General features: G+C 35.9%; 1 protein-coding gene and 1 pseudogene across 6 annotated transcripts in view; one reads left to right on the top strand and one right to left on the bottom strand.

Moving 5' to 3' along the window:
- TFDP2 (transcription factor Dp-2) overlaps positions 1–24011 on the top strand; it is a 149182-nt gene that overhangs the window by 58238 nt on the left and 66933 nt on the right. The gene's annotated exons all lie outside the window — the stretch shown is intronic.
- Positions 19457–20010, bottom strand: LOC117037075 (60S ribosomal protein L18-like; annotated as a pseudogene).

Below are 24011 nucleotides of genomic sequence, written 5' to 3'. Positions count from 1 at the left end.
TCAATTGGTATTGAACTGGTTTGGGGAAAAATATGCCATAATATTAATAACATGAACTGTAAGATGATTTGGATAGAAAACTTTGTTATATAGCCAAGGGTATGAGTCTGGGGGCTGTGGTCAAAGAAAACTTCTGGCATCTCCCTGCAGCCATATTTCTAACTCATCGTGTTTTTTGGAAAAGGTGGAAATGTCTCTCTGAGATTTCTCTGATCATATTAGATAAATAAAATATAATCACTTAAACTTAATCTATTGGAATAAAATAATTTGTGGAACTCACAACTCTCAAATTGTTTCACCAGAGTACTCTTAGAAATTCTAGATTAGTTGATTAACCACGGTTCATAGCTCTTCAGTTGCACATTATCCTTCAGTTTCAGAAACGGGAGGGCCAAAACAACCCATTGAGGAACAAATTACTTTCTTGGTTGGCAGAGCAATGTCAATTCTTAGTACACATGAAATCATGCTGAGAACCACAGCTAATCCAAGATTTGGAATTTCTTAGCTCTGATAATTTTTTTTATTTTGCTTGTATTTCTATTTTCACTCAATTCTCTCAAGTGATTAAGCTGAACTCAGAGAAATACTTCTTATTTTATTCTTTTCAAATGATCTTATTTTAAATTATTTTATTTCAGAAAGGCTATGCAGTCGTTACTAAACATTTTGTTATCCTGTGGCAACCATGGAAATACACCATTCAGATCGCCTGCTGGTGGGAGGCTTACGTGACTGACAGTGGCAGGTGTGGCCCCTGTGGATCCACTACCTCATTCTTGTTGAGGCCACCCACACTAATTGCCGCAGCTCTCTGCAAGGAATGAGCATGACGGGGTGCTAGTGTAAGCCCATTCTTATGGGATGCAGAACTTCTCTAATGGGCAGAGCATCACGCATCTATTTCTGCATAACAAATTACGCAAAAAACTGACAGCTGAAAACAACAAACATTTATTATCTCACAGTTTCTGAGGGTGAGGAGTGACCTACGGTGGTAGCTAGGTGATTCAAGCCTCTCACCTCTTGTAATCAAGCTGTTGGCCAAGGCTGTAGACAGCTGAGGGCTGACTGTGGCTGGAACATCTACTTCCAAGATGGCTCCCTTACATGGCTCTTCACAAGAGCCCTCGGTTCCTCACTGGCTATTGTCAGGAGGTTTCAGATTCAGATTCTTGCCACATGGGTGTCTCCATAGGCCAACAACTAATGTACATTTGTTGGGGACAAGTAATAATTCTGTTTTCATCTTAAGTTATTATTTCCACTGAGACACTTTTCTAAACATCATCTCTACCTACGGTTGCCAGATGTAGCAAGTGAAAATACAGAACAATATTTGGGACATACTTATACTAAAAAAGTATTCATTGCTTATTTGAAATTTAAATGTAACTGGATGTCCTGTAGCCCTACTTCCTACCCTTTCAGGGTTTAGTTTGTCTTGTCTGTGCTCATATGGCACCTTGTGCTATCCTGTTTCTACATTACTGCACTGTGGTTTAATTGTCTATTTAGTTGTCAGTATCTTCCAACTAGGGCCAAACTTCCCACAGTTCTTGTGGGTAGGACCTGTGTCTTGTTTATTTTATTCACTGTTATATCCCCAGTAACAAGTACTGTGCTTAACCTTAATAGGTACTCAGTAAACATGTGGACTAGTCAAAGAATGAAAAACACTTGGTCTTATAATGGCATGTACTTTTTATCTTCCTCCATCTTTGCTTCATCATTATTACCATGATGAATGTCAGAGGAATGTTAATGTAGATAAATGGGTAGGAATTCCAGGATTAAAAAACTTGCTTTGTCACTTTATAGATAAGTTTTAGTTTCCCTTTCTGATAGCTGGAGGTAATACCTGTTTCCTGCCTACCTTAGATAATATCTGCCTCCTGTCTACCTTGAAAGTAAAACAAAAATTATTAAGCCTGTTATTTTCTAGGAGTTGTGCTCCCTTCAATAATTGGAAGCTGAAGCTGATCTTTTTGTATAGTGGTAATAGGTTTTAAGTAGCGGTAAGAACATGGAGTCAAATAGCTCTGAGTTTGAATCTTAGTCGTGTCACATAGTAATGGTAACCGCTTAGGCAAATTACTTAGTTGTGTTTCAGAATGTCACTTTTCTCATCTCACAAATAGAAATAATAATCTCATCTCGAACACAGCTACCTCATAAAGGCTATTGTGAAGATGAAGTGATGAAACAGGTAACCTTGTCTAACATACTGCCTATTTTTGGCACATGGTAGGTATACAGCAAATCCCTAGTGAAACTCTTTGGCACTGCCATATCGTCATTCCTTGAGTGATTCTGGCTTTTGATTTATAGGCATTCATAATTCCACCAACTGTAGAGGCTCAGCCAAGCACATATACCAAATATCTGAACCTGTGATTTCTCTTACTGAGATGGATTACTATGGCAACAACGCATTAGTAGAGTAAAACTAACCTGTTTTATATCAGTCTGAAATAGTTAATTTTTCCTATATATAGTACTTGTTGAATCCTATTCCCAGTGATAGAAGGAGACTACATTGAAGGATCAAAAATGGATGTTTCAGTGATTGGTTATCTGCCACAAACCAGTGGTAACTTTTCTGATAGCTCCTGCTTAAAACTCAAAAAATAAGAAAACTTATAAGATCCCACTTTCTCAGTCTGTGGTTCTTCTGAGAAGTCAAGTTCAAGTGTAATTTATGGCCCATTTCTTCTCAGGAGGTTTCTGTCCTCACTGGCCTCCCATCCATTAGGATTGCTCTTGTACTAACCCAGTGTCCTAAGTGCTCTTTCTCCACTTTACTCCAATGCCTTTAAGTTTAATGAATAAGGAAATTTATTCTCATAGATTAGATGACTTACCACATGTAGTCAGCTAGGATTTGAACCCTGGTATCCTGACTCCATTGCAATGTATACTACATTCTGGTGGTTTTATTGAATGAGAATTATGGAACCTGTGCATTGATATATAAATGTGAGCTGTTAGTATTATGAAGCGTTATGCAGAAATACACAATAACCTCTATGGCAGAAGGGTTTGTAGTTGATTTGAGAAGACTAGACACGTAAGTTAAATAAAAAAAGATAGTAAGTGTCAGTGGATGAAAGATAATGTCAAGGATTCATATAACAAAAACTACTCAAAATCAGAATTATTTTTAGTTGTGTTGAATATTTTTGGATATCTTATTAATATAATTTGTCTAGATTCTTGTACTTAGGATGATGCTTTTGAGATTTATTCATGTTGTTTTGTGTGTCAGTAGTTCCTTTTTTATTACTGACTAGTATTCCTTTGTATGGATATACCACAATTTGTTTATCCATTCATGAGTTAATGAACATTTATGTTTCCAGTTGTGGGCTATTGTGAATAACGCTACTATGAACATTCAAATACAAGCTTATGTGTTGACATAAATTTTCATTTCTCCACGGTACCAAGGAGTAGAATTGCTGGGTCAAAATAAATTGCCAAACATGTTTCCAAAAATGTCTGTACAAATTGGTATTTCCATCAGCTATATATAAGAGTTCTAGTTGCCCTGTGTCCTTGTCAGCACTTGGTATGGTCAGTCTTTTTTCCTTTTAGCTATTGGAGTGGATTTATAGGGTATCTCAGGGTGATTTTAATTTGCGTTTCCCTAATGACTAACAGTGTTGTGTGTCTTTTCATGTGTCTATTCGCCATCAGCATATCTTCTTTGATGAATTAACTGTTTAAATTCTTTGCCCATTTTTAAGTTGGGTTGTTTGTCTTATTGGGTTATTGACTTACTCTGGATAAAAGTCCTCTACTAGATACATACTTTACAAATGTTTTCTCCTAGCCTGTAGCTTGCCTTTTTATTTTCTTCACAGTAAATTTTGAGCAGCAAACGTCTTTTGTACCTTAATGTGCAACTTATCAATTAAAAAGACAGTTAGCGCTTCCTTATGTCTTGTTGAAGAGATCTTTGCTTAAGCCAAGGTTACTGAGATTATCTCCTATATTTTTTTCTGAGAGTTTTATAGTTTTTGCTCTTAAATTTAAGTCTGTGATAACTGTTGAGTTAATTTTTATGTATGGAGTGAGGTAAAGGGTGAGGTTTATTTTTCTTGTGTGTGAATAATCAATCATTGACCGTCATTTATTGATAAGATTATACTTTCCCAAAGAATTGCTTTTGTACCTTAGTCAAATATCAATTGACTATATGGTTGAGGGTCTATTTCTAGATTCTGTTCTGTTCCATTGATCTAAATGTCTATGTTCATGTCAGTAACACACTACTTAATGTAGCTCAGTGGATCTCAATGAAGGGCACTTATGCCCCCCTTCCCTCCCCTGCCCCACCCCCTACGCTCCAGGGGGTCACAGTGTCTGGAGACATTTTTGAGGATCACAACTCGGGAATTTGCCTCTGGTGGGGGTAGAGGCCAGGGATGCTGCTAAACATCCTACCATACACAGGACAGTTTCCCATAACAAAAAAAAACAGCCGGTCCAAAATGTCAACAGTACCAAGATTGAGAAACTCTACTGAAGCTGTATTAAGTCTTGAAATTAGGTAGTGTAAGTCTTCCAACTTTGTTATTTTTCAAAGTTGTTTTGGCTGTGCTAGACCTTTTGCATTTTATATAAATTTTAGAATCAGTTTGTAAATTTCTACAAAAGTGCCTGTTGAGATTTTTATTGGGATTGCATTGAATCTATAAATAAATTTGGGAAGAATTGACATCTTAACAGTGTTGAGTCTTCCAATTTATAAGCGTGGTTTAGTCGTCCTTTAAGTCTTCTGTAGTTTGTCTCAGCAAAATGTTGTTGTTTTCTTTGTACAGAGCTTGCACACATTTTCTTAAATTTATCCCCAAGTCTTTCATATTCTTGATGTTATTATAAATTATGTCTTTATTTTAGTCTCTGGGGTTTTAATTGCTAGAATATAGAAATACAGTTGGTTTTTGCATATTAACCTTGTTGCTTATGACCTTGCTAATACTCTCACTACTAGTAAGTTTTTATAGGTTCCATAGGATCTTTCACACAGACCAACATTTTGTCTGTTTACTTATTTCTTATTTTTATGCCTGTTTTCCTTTTTTCTTGACTTATTGTATTGAATGTTGAAGTAGTGAAAGTGGACAGCATTGTCTTGTTTCTGATCGTAGGGGGAAAGCATTCAATTTTTTTTACCATTACCTATGATTTTTAGCTATAGGTTCTTTCATAGATGCCTTTTAGTACATTCAGGAAGTTCCCATCTATTCCTTGTCTGCTAAAAGTTATTACTGCGAATGGTTGTTGAATTTTGCCAAATACTTTATCTGTATTTATCAAGATGCTAGCATAGTTTTTCTTTTTCTTTCTGTTTATACACGGTGAATTACACCAATTGATTTTCTGATATTAAACCAACATATTCCTGGATAAACCTCACTTAGGCATGATATATTACGCCTTTTCTATGTTGTTGGATTCAATTTGCTAAAATTTTGTTTAGGATTTTTGAGGGATATTAGTCTATAATTTATAATGTTTTATATTTGTTTTATTTGCCTTCTTTTTTTGAAGTACTGTTTGACCTTAGTTACCACCTTGTTTACCTCAGCATTTTCAATGGATTAAAACTGAAAGAAGAGGCCCATTTACTTATTATAATAACTATTGTGTTTTGAGTGCTATTTGCCAGGAAGTGTGCTAAGCTCTTTTTGTTCGTTATTTCATATAATCCTCACAACCTCCTTGCAAGATAAGTACGATTAATACACCCATTTTAGAAATGAGAAAACTGAGGCTCAGAGCAGTTAACTGACTTTCCCAAGTGGTAGAGACAATTCAATTCATGTCTTTCAGATCAGTGGTCAGTCTTCTAAACACATTGCTCTGCATCCATATCTTTCTCAGGAAATCTTTTATTAGCCTGGAATATTATTGACAAGACCAGAGGAACTAAACCTCTAAGTAATCTCAATCTACCCCATTATGTTAATTGCTTTTAATATTATTTGCATTTGTATTCTAATTCATTTTTCAGTTTATTTTGAGAGTGTCTCTGATAATTGGCTTATTAGCTCACCAATATATAAGTTTTATCATGTGCACTTTATTGTGGAAGAACTTGAATATTTCTAATTGGTTGCTACAATGCTTTGGTTTAAACCTCACATCCATTGGCCGTTTCTTGACTTTGTTAATCTGGGTTAGAGCTTCCTTGAGAGAAAATTACACTTTCTTTTTTACTATGCTCTATTCTGTGTGCTCAATAATATCAGTAAGCATATTTCTGTTTATGTAAAATTGTAGTGTGGTTGAGACTTAAGGGAGGCAAGAGTAGATCAGAAACTATTTCTTTCAATTATCTGCTGTTCTCAGGTTGAACATGCGCCAGATTATTATGGGACATTTTAGCCTCAGGAATTCAACTCTGGGAAGCCTGGGTTTAGCTGGCAGCAATCTAGTGGGACCCAACTTAATTTCCTCTGTTATCCCATGATCAAGTAGGTGAAAGTACACAAAGAAGCCAAGTTACAAATAGAAGCAGAAACTAGAAATATAAATTAAAACATGCCAAGCCTCAGGAGGATTTTCTATGAGTAAAAGTAAAGACAGATCCCTGAGACAGAATAGCAGAGACAGACAGGAAAATGGTAGATTTTCTGCCCATCTCTGCTGCATACCTATAATTTAAGGAAGTGAAGTCTTTGCCAACCAGAAACTTGGCAGCTACCGTCTGTGGTGTTGCAACTGCTATCTGCAGCTTCCAGTGCTTTTTTTCCTCCCTCCCATCTCTCTTATCATTACCTCTTTGCTTCCCTTGGTGACCACAGTTCTGTAAAGACGGGCAGGAGTGGTCTGGTTATGGTGCATCTTCAGATGTAAAGGGAATAGAAGTAGGAAAGGGCAGAAAGTAGAAAGTGTGGGGGAGTGGTATGCATTTTTTTCAGGCTCTACTTCAAATAAACAGACAAATGAAGCTTTTCATTATGGAAAATTTCAAATATTTACAAGAGAAAAGAGAACAGTTTAACAAACTCCCTGGTACCTGTTACCAACCGAAACAACTCTTGGTTTGGCCCTGCTTTTGACAAGGGAAGAACTATGTTCTATTTCAGAGTATCCAGGATTAAATTACTGATCACATACATCACATAACGAGGCAACAGAACCAGGAGAGTCTTCTTTAGTTCATCAGAGCCAGAGTTAAATCAGGGGATTCTTAACCTAAATCCATGAATTGACTTCTCCATGACAGACTGAATTGGTAAGCAAAATTTTATGTTCTGGAGAGAGAGTATATGATTTTAATGGGATCTTCAAAGAGATCCCTAGTCTCCAAAATAGATGAGAGCCATAATATTACATGACTGCTTAACACCAGAAATTTGACTAAGAATTGTGTGAATCAATCTTTTCTCCAACTTAAGAACTAAGAGTTAAAAGTCAAATAATATTCAGATGGACAGGAAAGGGGGTAGATCAATTAGAATTTACCTAATTATTTTCTTAGCAAACACCAAACCTGAATAGTTTTCTCAGTTTTCAGATAATTGACAGCATTTTTTAAAAAGCCATCATGGGCTTATTAAGAAATTCTGCAAAATAAAAGAAGAAAATCTTATACTTAAGACACAGAGGAAAATTGTATTTGGAAAAAACTGAGAAAGGAAACAAGATAATATTAGATGGTAAATGCTTTCTTCTTGAAATTATGTAATGGATCTGAAATAGTATGTAAAAGACAACAGATTGACACAGAAACCAACTGAGGTACCAACAAAGATTATAGTAATAATAGCTAAATATTTACTGAATACCAGATACTGTATTAAAACCTCTCATGATTTATTAATTAAATCTGATTAAGTGATTATTCCCAAGAAAGTTGAAGTAAGGTTAAATTACTTCCCCCAAGATTATACAACCAGTGAGAGGTGGGTCTCAGATTTGAATCCATGTAGAGTTACTTCAGGGCCCTGGAGCTAAGGGAAATAAAGATAATTACAAAGGATCTTGAATCATTCTTCGTACTTTCCTGTATTTTAAAATTTCTTCAAGACTCCTCAAAACTCATGAACATACTAAAATTCAATATACCTTTACTATTAAAATCCACAATGAAAGAGTCAAAAAATAGTGGTGAAAATCAAGTCAGTGATGTAGAAGAGAAGCTGGAGAAGGTCTTCCAAAATGCAGTAATGGAAAAGGATCAAAAAAATGAAAATGATAGGTACAGAGAATAAAGACTCAATATGTGGATAAATAGTATTCCTGAGTAAAGGAGAATAGTAAATAGAAGAGAAGCAATGATCCATGGTAAACTGGAAGACAACATCCTTGAGCTTAAGAAAGACCTAAGTTTACAATTTAAAGGATTTCACTGATATATGGAGAATACTAGGTATATAAGGAATGAAAATTTTGAGGAGAAATAAAAGATATACTGTAAACATCCAGGAAAGGGGTGAAGAGGAGCTTCTACAAAAAACAAAAACAAAAACAAAAAAAACCCTTAAATAAGATTAATCAAATTTCCTGTTCACTACTAAATAGAAAAGACTATGGAACAATATTTACAGTGTTATTAGGAAAAAGAAAATGTCTACAGTGTTATTATTAGCAAAAGAGAAAATAGAGGAGATAAAGAGCAGCAAGAATAATAGGGACAGTGTAAAACCACCTTATCAGTAATTAGAATAAAAATGAATATATTATCACATCAATTTAAAAGACAGAGACTCAGGTTTGGTCAGAAAACCAATACCCAAGACTCACATCACCTGATTTTGAGGCTTACTATAAAGCTATAATAGTCAATAAGACAGTATAGTACAGTAGGCCCCCTTATCTGTGGTTTTGGTTTCTGTGGTTTCAGTGACCCACGGTCAACTGTAGTCCAAAAATATTAAATGGAAAATTCTAGAGATAAACAATTCATGAGTTTTAAATTTCACTGTTCTGAGTAGCGTAATGAAATCTTGTACTATCACAACTAGGGCTTGAATCATCCCTTTTCTCAGCGTCACAATGCCTATGGCATTCACCTCACTTCATTTCATCACGCAGGCATTGTATCTCTCACATCTCAGGAAGAAGGGAGAGTACAGTACAAATAAGATGCTTTGAGAGAGAGAAGCCACATTCACATAACGTATATTACAGTACATTCTATTTTGTAAGTTATTGTTAATCTCTTACTAATTTATAAATTAAACTTTATCATAGGTATATACTTATAGGGAAAAACATGGTATATGTAGGGTTCTGTACTATCCACAGTTTTAGCCATCCACTGGGGGGTCTTGGAATGTATTCCCCACAAATAAAGGGGAATATTTTACTATATTAGCAAAAGGATAGACACATAATCAGTGGAGCAGAATAGAGAGCTCAGAAATAGACCTAGAGAAATATTGTCAACTGATCTTTGACAAAGGAGGAAAAGCAATTCAATGGAAAAAGGAGTCTTTTCAACAAATTGAACTAGAATGAACAGTTGTAGTCCACATGCGAAATACTGAACCTAGACAGAGCCCTTATACCTCAAAATGGATCATAAACCTAAATGTGAAACAAAAAGATAAAACTTCTAGAAGAAAAAATAGGAGAAAATCTAGGTGACCTTGGCTTTGGCAATGACTTTTTAGATACAACAGCAAAACACGTGTGTGATAAAAGACTTTGTGAAGTTAGCCAATTGCAAAGTTAGGGAGTAGGGCACAAAAGTCTGGCCTTACTTCTGACACTAGTTGCAAGTTCCAGGGTCTCCAAAACCACCTTTAGATTCGATAATTCTCCAGAAGGACTCATGGAATTCATTGAGCTGTTATACTCACAGTTCCGTTTTACTATGGTTGAAGGATACAGATTAAACTCAGTCAAGTGAAAAGACACATAGGGCAGAGTCCCGAAAAAGTACCAAATGTGGAGCTTCCTCTCCCCATGAAATCAGGTATGACTTTACTTTCCAGGTATTGCTGTTTGACTGCACACACAGAGTATTGCCAATCAGTGAAACTTACATGAGCTTCCATGTCCAAAATCTTTATTGGGCTTTGATCATGTAAACTTGACCAGCTACTCATGTGGCTGATTTAAGTCTCCAGTCCTTCCCGAGGTCGAACTGGTACCACATGACTCAGATGTCCCCACCCTAAATCTCATTGTCCATGTGACTCAAAGCCTCCACCCTAAATCACATTGTTACTGTCTGGCTGGCCTAAGGCCCCCAGTTAAACAAAGACACTTTTATCAGGCAAGACATTCCAAGGGTTTAGAGATTACCTCCCAAGAGCTAAGGGCAACGCCAGACCTCTCTTTGGGTAAGATTAAATTCTTTACTACCTAAACTTGTATCCAAAATATAAAAGAACTCCAGAAGTGGGCAAAGATCTGAACAGACACCTCCCCAAAGAATATCTACAGAAGGCAAATAAGCACATGAAAGATACTCAATATCATTTGTCATTAGGGAATTGCAAATTAAAACAACACTGAAATAGCACTTGCACCTTTTAGAATGGCTAAAATCCAAAAAGCTGACAATACCAAATTGCTGACTAAAATGCGGAGCAGCAGAGACTCTTGTTCATTGTTGGTGGGCATGCAGAATGGTGCAGGCACTTTGGAAGACAGTTTGGTAGTTCCTTATAAAACTGAACAGTCTTGGGCCAGCCCGGTGGATCAGGCAGTTAGAGCTCCTAACTCCGAAGGCTGCCGGTTCGATTCCCACATGGGCCAGTGGGCTCTCAATCACAAGGTTGCCGGTTCAACTCCTCGAGTCCCGCAGGGGATGGTGGGCTCTGCCCCCTGCAACTAAGATTGAACACAGCACCTTGAGCTGAGCTGCCGCTGAGCTCCCGGATGGCTCAGTTGGTTGGAGTGTGTCCTCTCAACCACAAGGTTGCCAGTTCGATTCCTCGACTCCTGTAAGGGATGGTGGGCTGCTCCCCCTACAACTAGCAACAGCAACTGAACCTGGAGCTGAGCTGCGCCTCCACAACTAAGATTGAAAGGACAACCAACAACTTGAAGCTGAATGGCACCCTCCACAACTAAGATTGAAACGACAACAACTTGACTTGGAAAAAAGTCCTGGAAGTACACACTGTTCCCCAATAAAGTCCTGTTCCCCTTCCCCAATAAAATCTTGAAAAAAAGAAAAAAAGAAAAAACTAAACAGTCTTCTAGAAGAACCCCTTCTGGCTCCCATTATCCTATATGTATGTTTACTTATGTGGTTAATCTCCTCCCATATATAACAATTTCCCATCTCTTACAAACAGAGGATATATTCCTTCTTCTCAGGCATTTATGGAACATTTACAGAAGGTAACCATACTAGCAAACAAAAATCTCAGTATTGTCTATAAAAGTGGAAGTTTACTAGACCATTGTATCTAGACACTGTGCAATAAAATTTGAAATTAATGCAAGAAGTCCACCTGTCACTTCTTTCCCCCAAATAGCTGTTAAGTCAAAGCAGAAAACTAAACTGCAATGACTATTAAAAATAACAAGAAATTATAATTTTATATATACATAAACATATATGTGGGATGCAGCCAAAGTTGTATATGTGCTGTTATTATTTTAAAATGCAATGAAAGAAACAAGGAATTTGCCTTCCAACGTTAGGCAAAGTTTAGCTAGACTAGGAATATAATAAAAATTTAAAAATTGAACAAAGAAGAATGTGGTAAAACTGAAAAATCCAGTAGATAGACCATAATAAATAGTAGGAAGTCATTTAACAAAATGTTGAATCATTAGAGGAATATTAGAGGATATTTTATATAGAAAAAATTTTAAATTATCAGATTATCATATAGCAGTTATGTTAAGGAATTTGAAAATACTGATGGAAAAAATTCTTTGTGGGGGATATAAACTACCAAATTCATTTTTTTTTAAGTAGAAAATTTTAAAAGTCTAGCATGTTGGAAGAAATATAAAATATCCAAAAAAATCACTTTAAAAAAGACTATTCCTGACAGTTTTATGGGCAAGCTTTTTCCTGTTTCTATGAATAGATAATCCAGGCAATAAAACATGCAGAGTATAAAACCAAAGGTTTCCTGGTCCATGGAACAAAACTGATTTAACTCAGATAATAAAACTTAACGGCATAGAAAGTTATAAACCAATTACACACTATAGAAGCAAAAGCTTAAGTATTAGCAAATAAAATTAACATTATATTAAGAGAACTATATACCATGAACCAAGTAGAATTTATCTCAAGAAAGTAAAGATGATTTAATATTATAAAATTACCAATAATATGTTTACATAGATAGACCATATTTTTGTCTGAAATACTTTTTATACTACATTTTAAAAATTTGATCACTTTTTGAAAAAATATGAACTAGGACTTAAAAGACACTTTTCTTTGTTTTTTAAAGATTTTATTGGGGAAGGAGGGAACAGTGTGTACTTCCAGGATATTTTCCAAGTCAAGTTGTTGTCCTTTCAATTTTAGTTGTGGAAGGCACAGCTCAGCTCTAGGTCCAGTTGCCTTTGCTGGTTGCAGGGGAGCACAGCCTACCATCCCTTGCGGGAGTCAAACCAGCAACCTTGTGATAGAGAGGATGTGCTCCAACCAACTGAGCCATCCGGGAGCTCAGTGGCAGCTCAGCTCAAGGTCCCATGTTCAATCTTAGTTGCAGGGGGCAGAGTCCACCATCCCTTGCCGGAGTGGGAGTTGAACCGGCAACCTTGTGGTTGAGAGCCCACTGGCCCATGTGGGAATTGAGTCGCCGCCTTTGGCATTAGGAGCACGGAGCTCCAACTGTCTGAGCCACCGGGCTGGCCCATAAAAGATACTTAAAAAAAATTTTTTTTAATTAAAGTTTATTGGGGTGACAATTGTTAGTAAAGTTACGTAGATTTCAGGTGTACAATTCTATATTACATCATCTATAAATCCCATTGTGTGTTCACCACCCAGAGTCAGTTCTCATTCCATCACCATATATTTAATCCCAAGAAAAATTTTTTAGAGGTCTTTATTAGCCAATACCATATTTAATGCCTTTCCATTAGATACAGACATTCCCATTTAAAACGGGAACAAGTAAGGTGGTCCACTGATGCCACTATTTATTTGGTTTTCTGTTGTTTTTGTTTTTTAAAGTCAGATTTATTGAAGAATAATTTACATGCAGTAAAGTTTACTTTTTTTAGTGTTTTTGTATATTGTATAGTTTGGGCCCTGCTACCTTGTTAAATACATTAAAATGAAAACATTAAAAATCTAATGTTTACTAAAACTTATTACTTTTGGTAGCTTTCAGCTACCAAACTCCATTCTTTGGATGGAAATCATTTGCTCATAGTGTGTTATCCTTTTTAACCTATTGCTGAATTCAATTTGCTAAGATTTTGTTAAGAATTTCTTTTTGCGGGCGCTGGTTAGCTCAGTTGGTTAGAGCGCGGTACTCTTAACAATAAGGTTGCGGGTTCAATCCCCACATGGGCCACTGTGAGCTGCGCCCTCCACAACGGAAGCAACTACTTGATTTGGAGCTGATGGGTCCTGGAAAAACACACTTAAATGAATAAAAGTTTAAACAAATTCTTTTTTAAATCTTTAAATTATTTTTTATTTATTTTTATTTTTTATTAGTTTCAGGTATACAAAACAATGCAATAGTTAGACATTTCACCCCTCACAAAGTGATAACCCCCTCCCCCAATCTATTGCCCTTCTGACATCATATATATCTATTACAATTCCATTGACTCTATTCCCTATGCCATACTCCATATCCTATGACTACATATATTAAATTATAGTTGACATACAATATTATTCAACTTCAGCTTCAGGTGTACAGTGCAGTGGTCAAGCATCTACACCATCCACGAAGTGGTCTCTAATAAGAAAAAAGAATTTCTTTTTGATGGTAAAATATACATAACTTACTATTTTAACCATTTTTAAGGGTGTATTTTGTTGGTTTTAAGTACATTGATTTTGTTGTACAACTATCACCACTATCCATCTCCAGAACTTTTTCATCATTCTCAAATGAAGCTATACACATTAAATATAATTCCCCGTTCCCTCTTTTTTAGCCACTGGTAACCATTGTTATAATTTCTGTCTCTGAATTTGAATATTCTAGGAACCTTATATACGTGGAGACATAGCTTATTTGTCCTTTTGTGTCTGGCTGATTGCACTTAGCATGTTTTCAGTGTTCATCCATGTTGTAGCACGTATCAGAATTTCCTTCCTTTTTAAGGTTTGTTAAAGTATTTTGAGACTACGTTCATGAAGGATAGTGGTGTGGAATTTCTTGGAATTTCTTTGTTTGGTTTTGGTATCAGGGTAGTGTCCGCTTTATCAAATGAGTTGGGAAGAGTTTATATAATGTCAGATTAGTTTTTCCATAATTATTTGGTAGAATTTGTGAATGAAGCCATCTGGGCCTGGATTTTCCTTTGTATGGAGATTTGAAAGTGGGAATTCAGTTTTTGCAATAGGTATTGGGCTATTCAGGTTGTTTGTTTTTCCTTGAGTGAGCTTTGATAATTTGCATCTTTCAATGAATTTGAAAATGTATTGCTTAATTTCTAAATATTTGGGGATTTTCCAGAGATCTGTTATTGATTTCTAGTCCAATTCCATTGTGATCAGAGAACATCTTTGGGGGATAATTTAAGTTGTTTTGTAATTTTGAAGTTTGCTTCAAGATCTGTTGTATGGTGCATCTTAGTAAGTGCTCCTAATGCACTGAAAAGAATGTCAATTTTGCTGATGTTGAGTGAACTGTTCTATAAATATCAATGATGTCAAGTTGATTGCTTGCGTTCAGATTTTCCACGTCCTTACTATCTGTCTACTTGTTCTGTTAATTGCTAAGAGGAATATGTTGGTCTCCATTTATGATACCGATTTTTCTATTTCTCCTTTGAGTTGTCAGTTTTTCCTACATACATTTTGAAACTCTGTTGTTGGGTATATGCACATTTAGGATTGTTATGTGTTATTTTGTTAGTTTGTTTGTGGTGTTTTCTTTTGTTATGATATAATACCTGTCTTTATCCCTGTTAACATTCCTTGTTCTGGGAATCTCTGGATATTAATTACAGTCTTTAGATAACTTACATTTAATGTAATTATTAATATAGTTAGATTGAAATCTGCCATGTTGTTAGTTTTTTTCCATATATACCATCTGTTTTCCATTTCTTTCATTTGATTTTTTTGGGATAAATTGAATATACATTTTTTTATGATTCCATTTTATCTTTGCTTATTTGTTATACCTCTTTTTAGGTTTTTCAATTTTTAAGGTTTGCTGTAAGGTTTACAGTGTACATCTTTAAGTTATAGTATACTTTTAAAGAATGTTATACCTGCCATGTATACTTCCATTTCTTCCCTCCTATCTTTGGTGCTATTGTTAGTATATATCTTATTTTTACATAGTTATAAACCCTGTAACACATTGTTGATGTTTTAGTTTAGATCCTCAATTATCTTTTAAAGTGATTAAAGATTAGAGATAGGAAAATTTTTTCTTCTACTCTTATAATGAGATAGTTGAAAGAGTTATTTTAAAGCCCCTATCTGATATTTTCAATATCTGGGTCATATATGAACCTATTGATTACTTCTGTTGATTGCTTTATCTCTTGCAATAGGTTTTTTTCCCTTTTGTGCATGTCTTATAATTTTAATTTAATGCCAGTCATCTTGTATAAAAGAACAGTAGAGGTTGACGTAAATAGTATTTATACCTGGAAATGGGCACACTTCTGTTAGGCCATTTGTCTATGGAACTGAGTTAGTCAGATGTTGAACTGAGTTTGGGTTTTGATGTTGCTATGATTATATTCAGTTACCTCAGGGGAAAAAAGAGGTTGAATCTTTAAGAAAAATCTTGGTCTTTTTTTAGAAAGGGGAAATGATTCTGAATATTGCATGGTGATATTCACTAGGATTTGTCTTATGACTGGACCTATTCAAGTCATTTGTGAGTCCTATGAGAATAGGGTGAGTGTAAGTTTTTATGAAACCAACAAAACAATTACCCTTTAAAATATGTTACGAGAATCATCTTGTTAAATCACAACAAGTGCTGCTTATGTATATCTTTTATAGAGTAACGTAGTAAGGGAGCAAAATATTCTCCCTTATTCTAACAAGGGCAACACTTTGGCATTTCATGGATGCCCAGTGTTTCTGCAGAGGTAGGGGGAGTTGATCTATGCCTAGTGGAGGCAACAGCACTGAGCAATACTTACTGGAAATGAGCTTTTAATGAGGCCATGTAAAAGACCAAGGCAGTGTTTCTCTAGCTTAGATACGCATTGGAGTCACCTGAGACTTTTCAACAATATTTATGCCTTCATCTCACCCTCACAGATTCGGATGGAGTTGATTTGAGATGTGACTTGGACATGAGATTTTTAACTTTTCTACTTGATTCTAATGTGCAGCCAAGGCTGAGGATTACTCTTCGAAAGGCTCACAGAAGTCCTTGTGGGCTGTTGGAAACTTTGTAAGGTCTGGAAGATTTGTGTTAGCACACGGAGGAAATATCAAGTGACATTTAAATTATTATCATTGCTGAGATATACAGAAAAAGCAATTGTTATATTATATATTAAGACACATAAAAGACAACTCAATAAATGAGTCATTTCATATTCCTGGAAGCGAAAAATAAGTATTTTAAAATTGACAGTTCTTTCCAAAGCGAATAAAAATTATGTAATGCCCTTTCAATCAAATCTTACTAGAGTTTTTAAAAACCAGTAATGTCACCCATCACCCAGATATTGGTTTCTAATACTATTTTCCAATAAAATGATTCAAGGCTCCTTGGAAAAATAGCTAATCTAGTTTTGGAGCAGGGAATATACAAGATGAACCTGGAGTGTCATGTATGTAATACCTGAAAATAAGGAAATATTTAAAAAAACAAAGTGGTGGAGCACGCCAAAGCAATGCAACAGCCAGTTTGAAAGAGCTCCCAGTGGCCAAAACTAGAGCAATTTGAGCAACAAAATAATTAATGTAATGTTGGATTTAACCTAAAGTATAAAGTAAAAATATATTTGTACATACTTCTATAACTAAGTGACTGAATAAATAAGTGGGAGAAAAGAGACAAGTCTCCCATTCGTGGACTTCCAAATAATTTATGTAGAAACTCCCCCCTCAGGGAGGTAAAGCTTAAATCCTCCAACCCCCATTGAATGTGGGCTGCACATAGTACAGTGCTTCCAAAGAGTAATTTATGGAAACATGGGGTGAAGATGGAAGGGTAACTTTACAATGGAGAAACCTGGAAAACACCACCATGGCCAGGTGATCCTGTAGGTTAATTTTATCAGTCATAAGTCATGTTGATAGCATGTACCCTTGATGTGATGTGATGAGATCTTCTTTCCAATAACCTATAATAAAGCTAGTCTAACAATGAGGAAAAAAAATCAGACAAACCTAGATTGTGTGGCATTCTACAAAATGCCTGACCAGTACTCCTCAAAACTGTCCAAGTCATCAGAAACAAGGCGGACCTGAGAAACTGTCCAAACCAGGGGAGGCTTAGTAAATATGATAACTAAATGTAATACAAATAAATAAAATATTGGCATTACAAGGGAAAAAACAGGATAACAGAATGAGAAATTCACAAAAGAAGAAATGCAAATGGCTAATAAAAATGTGAACATGTGTTCATTTTCACCAGGAATCAAAATACAAATTTAAATGTTTGCCAGTCACACTAGCAAAGTGATTTTTTGTTTGATTATTTTTTTAATACCCATTTTGGGTGGTAGAGGAGAGTATGGGAACTCATAAAGCGAGACAACCTCTCTGGAGGATAATTTGCTCAGTACGTACAAAAAGTCTTAAAAATGTGCATACCCTGACTCAGCATTTTCTCTTCTGGGGATTTATCCTAATTAGAAAGATCTGTAGGAGGATTTTAGTAAGAATGTTTACCACAGCATTATTGGTAAGAATGAAAAATTAGAAGCAGTGTGATAGATAACTGAATACAGATAACCTTTGAACAGCATATGTTTGAACATAAAGGTCTACTTATAGGTGGATTTTTTCCCCCAATAAATACATAAATGCATGTATTTATGTATTATGTAATCATCATTCTCTTATGATTTTTTCTAAACTTTAAAAATATTTAAGTGTGTTTTTCCAGGATCCATCAGCTCCAAGTCAAGTGATTGTTTCAATCTAGTTATGGAGAGTGCAGCTCACAGTGGTCCATGTGGGGATTGTGAGCTAACCGGCCGCCCCACCTTATGATTTTTTAAATAATATTTTTTCTAGCTTATTTTATTGTAAGAATATAGTATTTAATATAACATATAAAATATGTGTTAATGGATTTTATGTTATCAGTAAGGGTTCTGGTCAACAGTAGGCTATTAGTAACATTTTTGGGGAATCAAAAGTTATACAGGCAGATTTTCACTGCATGGGGCGGCGGGTGGTCAGTGCCCCTAACCTCTGAATTGTTCAGGGGTCAACTCTATATTGTGACGCTGTAGTGTGGTGGTATTCTGTAGATAATACAAACTAAATAATTTATTAAGTTAAAAATGTTAACCCGACATGTGTAGATCTCCCCTCACCTTTTTTTTGGAAAAGAAAACTATGGAGCATAGAAAAAGACTTGGTATATGTATATAAAATTAATTATTTCTTGGTGTTTGAATTATAGATGATTTTTATATTCTCCTGTGTGCTTTTATATGTTTTGCAATTTTTCTGCACTGTGCCTATGCGGTATTATGGACATTTAAAAAGCTATTTTACAATAAAACCTTTTTCCTCTATCAAATTAACAAAGACTTTCTTAAATTTATGATTCATGTTTGCAAAGGTGTGAGAAATTGATGTCTTCGTTTCATATCCACTTCTTATTCTACTTCTATTTATTCTTATCCTTTTAATCTTCGTATCTACTTCTGGCGGGAGTGTGAATCTGCACTAGACTCTGGGAAGTAAACTGGGAATACATATCAAACCCCTTAAGACAGTTTTATATTCTTAATACCCTTTCGGCAGGTTATCATTAGAAAAGAATAAGATATTTGAGTGTAGAAGTGTTTATCACATGATTATTTATAATGGAAAAATATAGAGACTGTATAAATATCCAATATAGGAAAATAAAATATGACACATTTGTACAGTGGAATATTTGTGCATTCAGGATTGTGCTTAGAAATATTTGTTGAGGTCTGATCATTCTTGTGTTCCTTTTTAGTCTTCTGCTCAATCTGTGATTCTGATTCTTTCCCCATGTTATTTGCTGTAGCCCCAGATGAAAAAAAAATAAGTGGGTTCCTTCTATTTTGTGTAAATAACAACAGGTAGTAAATTACTTATCTTCTGTAACCATTATGTTAATGTGTATTTTATATGTCTTCCTCAGTGTCTTTCTTTTTTTTTTCCCTAACATCCAAAATCTTTTTAATCACAAGGCGAGATCTGGGGTTCATTTTTATAGCCACAGCTGGCCCGTGGGCCTCTGGCTTGCTGGAACTTCCACCCCTTGGAGCGCACGTAGGGTTTGGTGTGGCTGTGCGGCATCCCAGGGGTCTTGCCGAAATGCCTGAACACCTCTCGGCCCTTGTGAGGCCCAGAGGGCAGGATGATGCCACAGCCTTTGGGGGAGTCCAGGGCCAGCTAGTCAAAGGTGAGGATCTTGCCCTTGGCCTTGAAGATGTGACTCCCGGTGGGGCTGCTCTCACGTCCTAGACACGCACGTCATCAGTTATAGTCCCTACAGCCACAGCGATTTTCCCCTCTCGGCCAGGAAGTTGCATCTTCCGGATCATGCAGAAAAGAGACAGAGGTGGCCCGTTGACGTGTCTCATGAACAACCTCTTCAGCACCACCTGGTTGAAGGTGGAGTTCGTCGTCTGGCCAGAAACCTGTGCAGCTTGACCTTAGGTAGATGTCCTGGCTCTTGGGCTCCGGTTCCAAACCTTACAGTCTTTGTTGTGATGGATGTCAACTCCCATGATGGCACCTTCCACCCTACCAGGTCCAGAAAGCTTCCTCACTTTCAGTTTATTTGCTTTACTTTTAGTTATGGGTATTACGTGAGCCTTTTCACAATTCTTATTCTTCTGTCTGAAATGCTCTTCTCCCTGCTTTTACCATGGCTGACACCTCATCTTCCAGGTTGCAGCTTAAATATCACTCCCCTCAGAGAGAATTTCCTGGACCACCTTATCTAAAAGAGCATACGTGTAATACCCCTTCTCAGCTTTCTAATGCCCACTAGTTTCTTTCATAGCAATAAACACAATTGATATTTTTGTATTTGTTTACTTGTTTGTAGTGTTTCCTCCATTAGAGTATAACTTCCTCAGTCTAAGGATTATATCTTTTCCTTCACCAGTGCATTTTTAGGTCCCCTTCTCATGTCTGGCATGTTGTTAACAGTTACTAAGTATGTGTAGATTGAACAAACAGACATAATTTTGCAGCTTTGACAACAGAATTCATTAAGAATTTAGCATGTAATTTAACTAAAAGTTATAATTTAGATTGTACCAAGTTTATTCTTGTAACGCATTTAATTTATCTTAGCTATATTGGTCTTGATATTTTAATGTATTTTGTGTAGGAATTTAAAGGAAGGAGGTTAGATAATCTCCTACAGTAAAGGTGGAACTACTTCTGGATGCTGAGGAGTGGGTAGACTTTGAAGAGATAAAGAAGACAGGGAAAGACATTTTGGACTAGACAGCTGTATGTGTGTTTTTATAGACTTTTATCTTTTTAGCATAGTTTTAGATTCACAGCAAAATTAAGCAGAAGGTATAGAGATTTCCTATTTTCCCTCAGCCCCCAACCCCCCTCCGACATGAGTTGTTTTTTTCTTTTTTTAATTTTTTTTATTGTGGTTAAATACACATAACAAAATTTACCATCTTACCCACTTCTAAGTTTCAGTTCAGTGGTACTGAATACATTCATAATGTTGTGCAAACATCACACCATACACCCCCATAACCTTTTTCATCTTGTAAAACTGAAACTCCATGTCCATTAAACAGTAACATCCTATTTCCCCTACCACCACCTAGACTCTGGCAACCACAATTTATTTATTTTCTGTCTATACGATATTGATTGCTCTAAGTATCTCATATAAATGGAATCATACAGTATTTGTGTTTTTGTGACTGGCTTATTTCACTCAGCAAAATGTTTTCATGGTTCATCCATGTTGTAGTGTATGCCAGAATTTCCTTCCTTTTTAAAGCTAAGTAATATTCCATTGCATATATATACCACACTTTGCTTATCATTCATCCATCAATGGACACATGAGTTGCCTCCATTTTTTAGCTATTGTGAATAATGCTGCTATGAACATGGGAGTACAAATAGCTCTTTGAGACCCTGTTTTCAATTCTTTGGGCATATACCTAGAAATGAAATTGACCCAGTAGAATCAAAGTAATTCTATTTTTAATTTTTTGAGGAATCAATATTCCAATTTCCACAGCAGTTGTACCGTTTTACATTCCCACCAACAGTGCACGAGGGTTTTAATTTCTCCACATCTTCACCAACACTGGTAATTTCCTGTTGTTGTTTTTTTTTTATAGTAGCCATGCTAATGAGTTTGAGAGGATATCTTACTATAATTTTGATTTGCATTTCCCTAATGGTTAGTGATTTTGAGCATCTTTTTATGTGTGTATTGGCCATTTGTGTATCTTCTTTGGAAAAAAGGTCTATTTAAGTCCTTTGCTCATTTTTGAATCAGATTGGTTTTTGTTGTTGAGTTTTAGGAGTTTTCTTTATATTCTGGATATTAATCACTTGTCACAAATATGGTTTGTATGTGACAGTTTGCTTCTCATTTGTTGCTTTCAAGATTCTTTGTCTTTTGAAAGTTTTATTATAACATGTTTTTTATGTATCCATCTTCCTTGGAGTTTGTTGAGCTTCTTGCATGTTTATATTCATGTCTTTCATTAAATTGGGGAAGTTTTCAGCTGTTATTTCTTCAAGTATTCTCTGAGACCCTTTCTGTCTTCTTCTGGGAGTCCCACAATGAGTATGTTGGTCCGCTTAATGGTGCCTCACAGGTCCCTTAGCCTGTTCACTTTTCTTCAGTCTTTTTTTTTCCTGCCCCAATACTTTCTATTGTTTTGTCTTCAAGTTTGCTGATTCTTTCTTCTTCCTGCTCAAATCTGCCTTTAAATCCCTCTAGTGAATTTTTCATTTCAGTTATGTTCAAGCTCCAGAGTTCCTTTTCAGTTTCTTTTTAGGTTTTCTGTCTTTTTATTTGTATTTCTGTTTTGTTCATAAACCATTTTCTTGACTTTCTCTACATCTTCCTTTAGTTTTTTGAGCATCTTTAAGACAATTGTTTTAAAGTACTTGTCTAATATATCTGCCTTCAGGTCTTTTTCAGGGACAGTTCCTGTTGATTTATTGTTTTCCCTTTGAATTGGCCATACTTTCCTGTTTCTTCGTATGTCTTGTGATTTTTTGCTGAAAACGGGACACTTGAATCTAATAATGTGGTAACCCTAGGTATCAGAATCTCCCACTTCCCCCAAGGGTTTCCCATTGTTTGTTACTGTTTCAGTTCATTTTTTAAAACTGTCATAGGTTTTTTTAAATTAACCTCTCTGTTTTGAGGTCAGCCTGAAGTGTAAACTTAAGATTTTTTCAGGTCTTTTCTGAGCCTTTCTCTGGACATGTGTGGTCACTTTCTAATTTTTCCCTGTATATACAATTATTTTTAAATGTCATAGTCTTTAGTATCTGGCTCCCAAAAGGGTAAAAAGTGGAAGGGAAGGGTGCCAATTCTTTAAATCCCTTGGAAGTTACTTCAACCATAGGGGAAGAGGCTTGCAACAATGGCAGGGGGAAGTGGGGGGAGGTATCACAACAGTGTCTGCCTGCTTCTTTGTCTGCACTCCTGTGATCAGAAGCAGCAATTCCCAATCAGCATAAATGCTCAATGTTTGGAGGACAGAGTTCTTTTTGCCCACCTTGACTCTTGCATTCTTTGTGCATAGATACTTGCTGTGTGGCTGGGGTTGGAAGATGATTAGCTACTACTGTACTACCAGCTATAAATTGACTAAAATTAACTGCAATTCAACATCCAACTCTTCCCCTGGAAGTTGAAAGCCTTCATTAGACTCGAGAGTTCCAAAATAGTTTTATCAGACAAATTCTGCCAGTAAAGTTGTCTACATGAGGTGACAGATTCCTGATGCTTTCTACTCTTTCATCTTCCCAGAATCCTCTTCCCTACATGGGTTTTTAAGACAGGACTACAGGAATATCTTTGGCATTTTTGGGAAAACATTACAGAAAATTGTAGGTTGTTAATGGAGGAGGCAGCTAGTTGCTGGTAATTAGTAATGGAAAGTTATTAGTTATAGAAATTCATCTGGGTGTAATCGTTAAGAGCCTGGCCAAAAGTATTTGGAATTTCTTCTGTTGTCAGTGGAATTCTTTTAACAGATGCAAAGCTACTGAAAGTATTTAATCATTAAAGGACACTTGTTCCTTCATTTATTTGTTTAATAAATATTGTTTGAGTACATACTGTGTATTACATGGTTTTCTAGACAGGAAGGGTACAGGGATGAAATAGGGGATCTGGAGAGCCAAAACGCAATTGTGGAGGAGTTTACACACTATTGGAAAGTAACAGACATGTAAATTACAGAGGAATATGATAAATATTGTAATAAATGTGTGTCCACATTGCTGTGAGAACTTAAAATAGGACCAGGTCTGCTTTAGGGAATTGGGAATATTTTAACTGAGGAGGTGACATTTTATGGTTTTGGAGGAACAGTAGTTACCAGGTAAAGAATATTGAGACCTTAACAGTAAAGTCATGCTGTTCAAGGAATGAGTAATTCATGTTTCTGGAGTTGTGGGAGATGAGACTAGAAAAGCAATTAGGGATCAGATGATTAAAGGCCTACTATAACCTATTTGATGAGGGAACCATCAAAGGTTTTTAGGCAGG

This window comes from Rhinolophus ferrumequinum, chromosome 17, assembly GCF_004115265.2.
Source record: "Rhinolophus ferrumequinum isolate MPI-CBG mRhiFer1 chromosome 17, mRhiFer1_v1.p, whole genome shotgun sequence".
Taxonomy (NCBI): Eukaryota; Metazoa; Chordata; class Mammalia; order Chiroptera; family Rhinolophidae; genus Rhinolophus; species Rhinolophus ferrumequinum.
The sequence above is the reverse complement of the archived record's forward strand: the minus strand, read 5'-3'. Positions and strand labels throughout refer to the sequence as shown.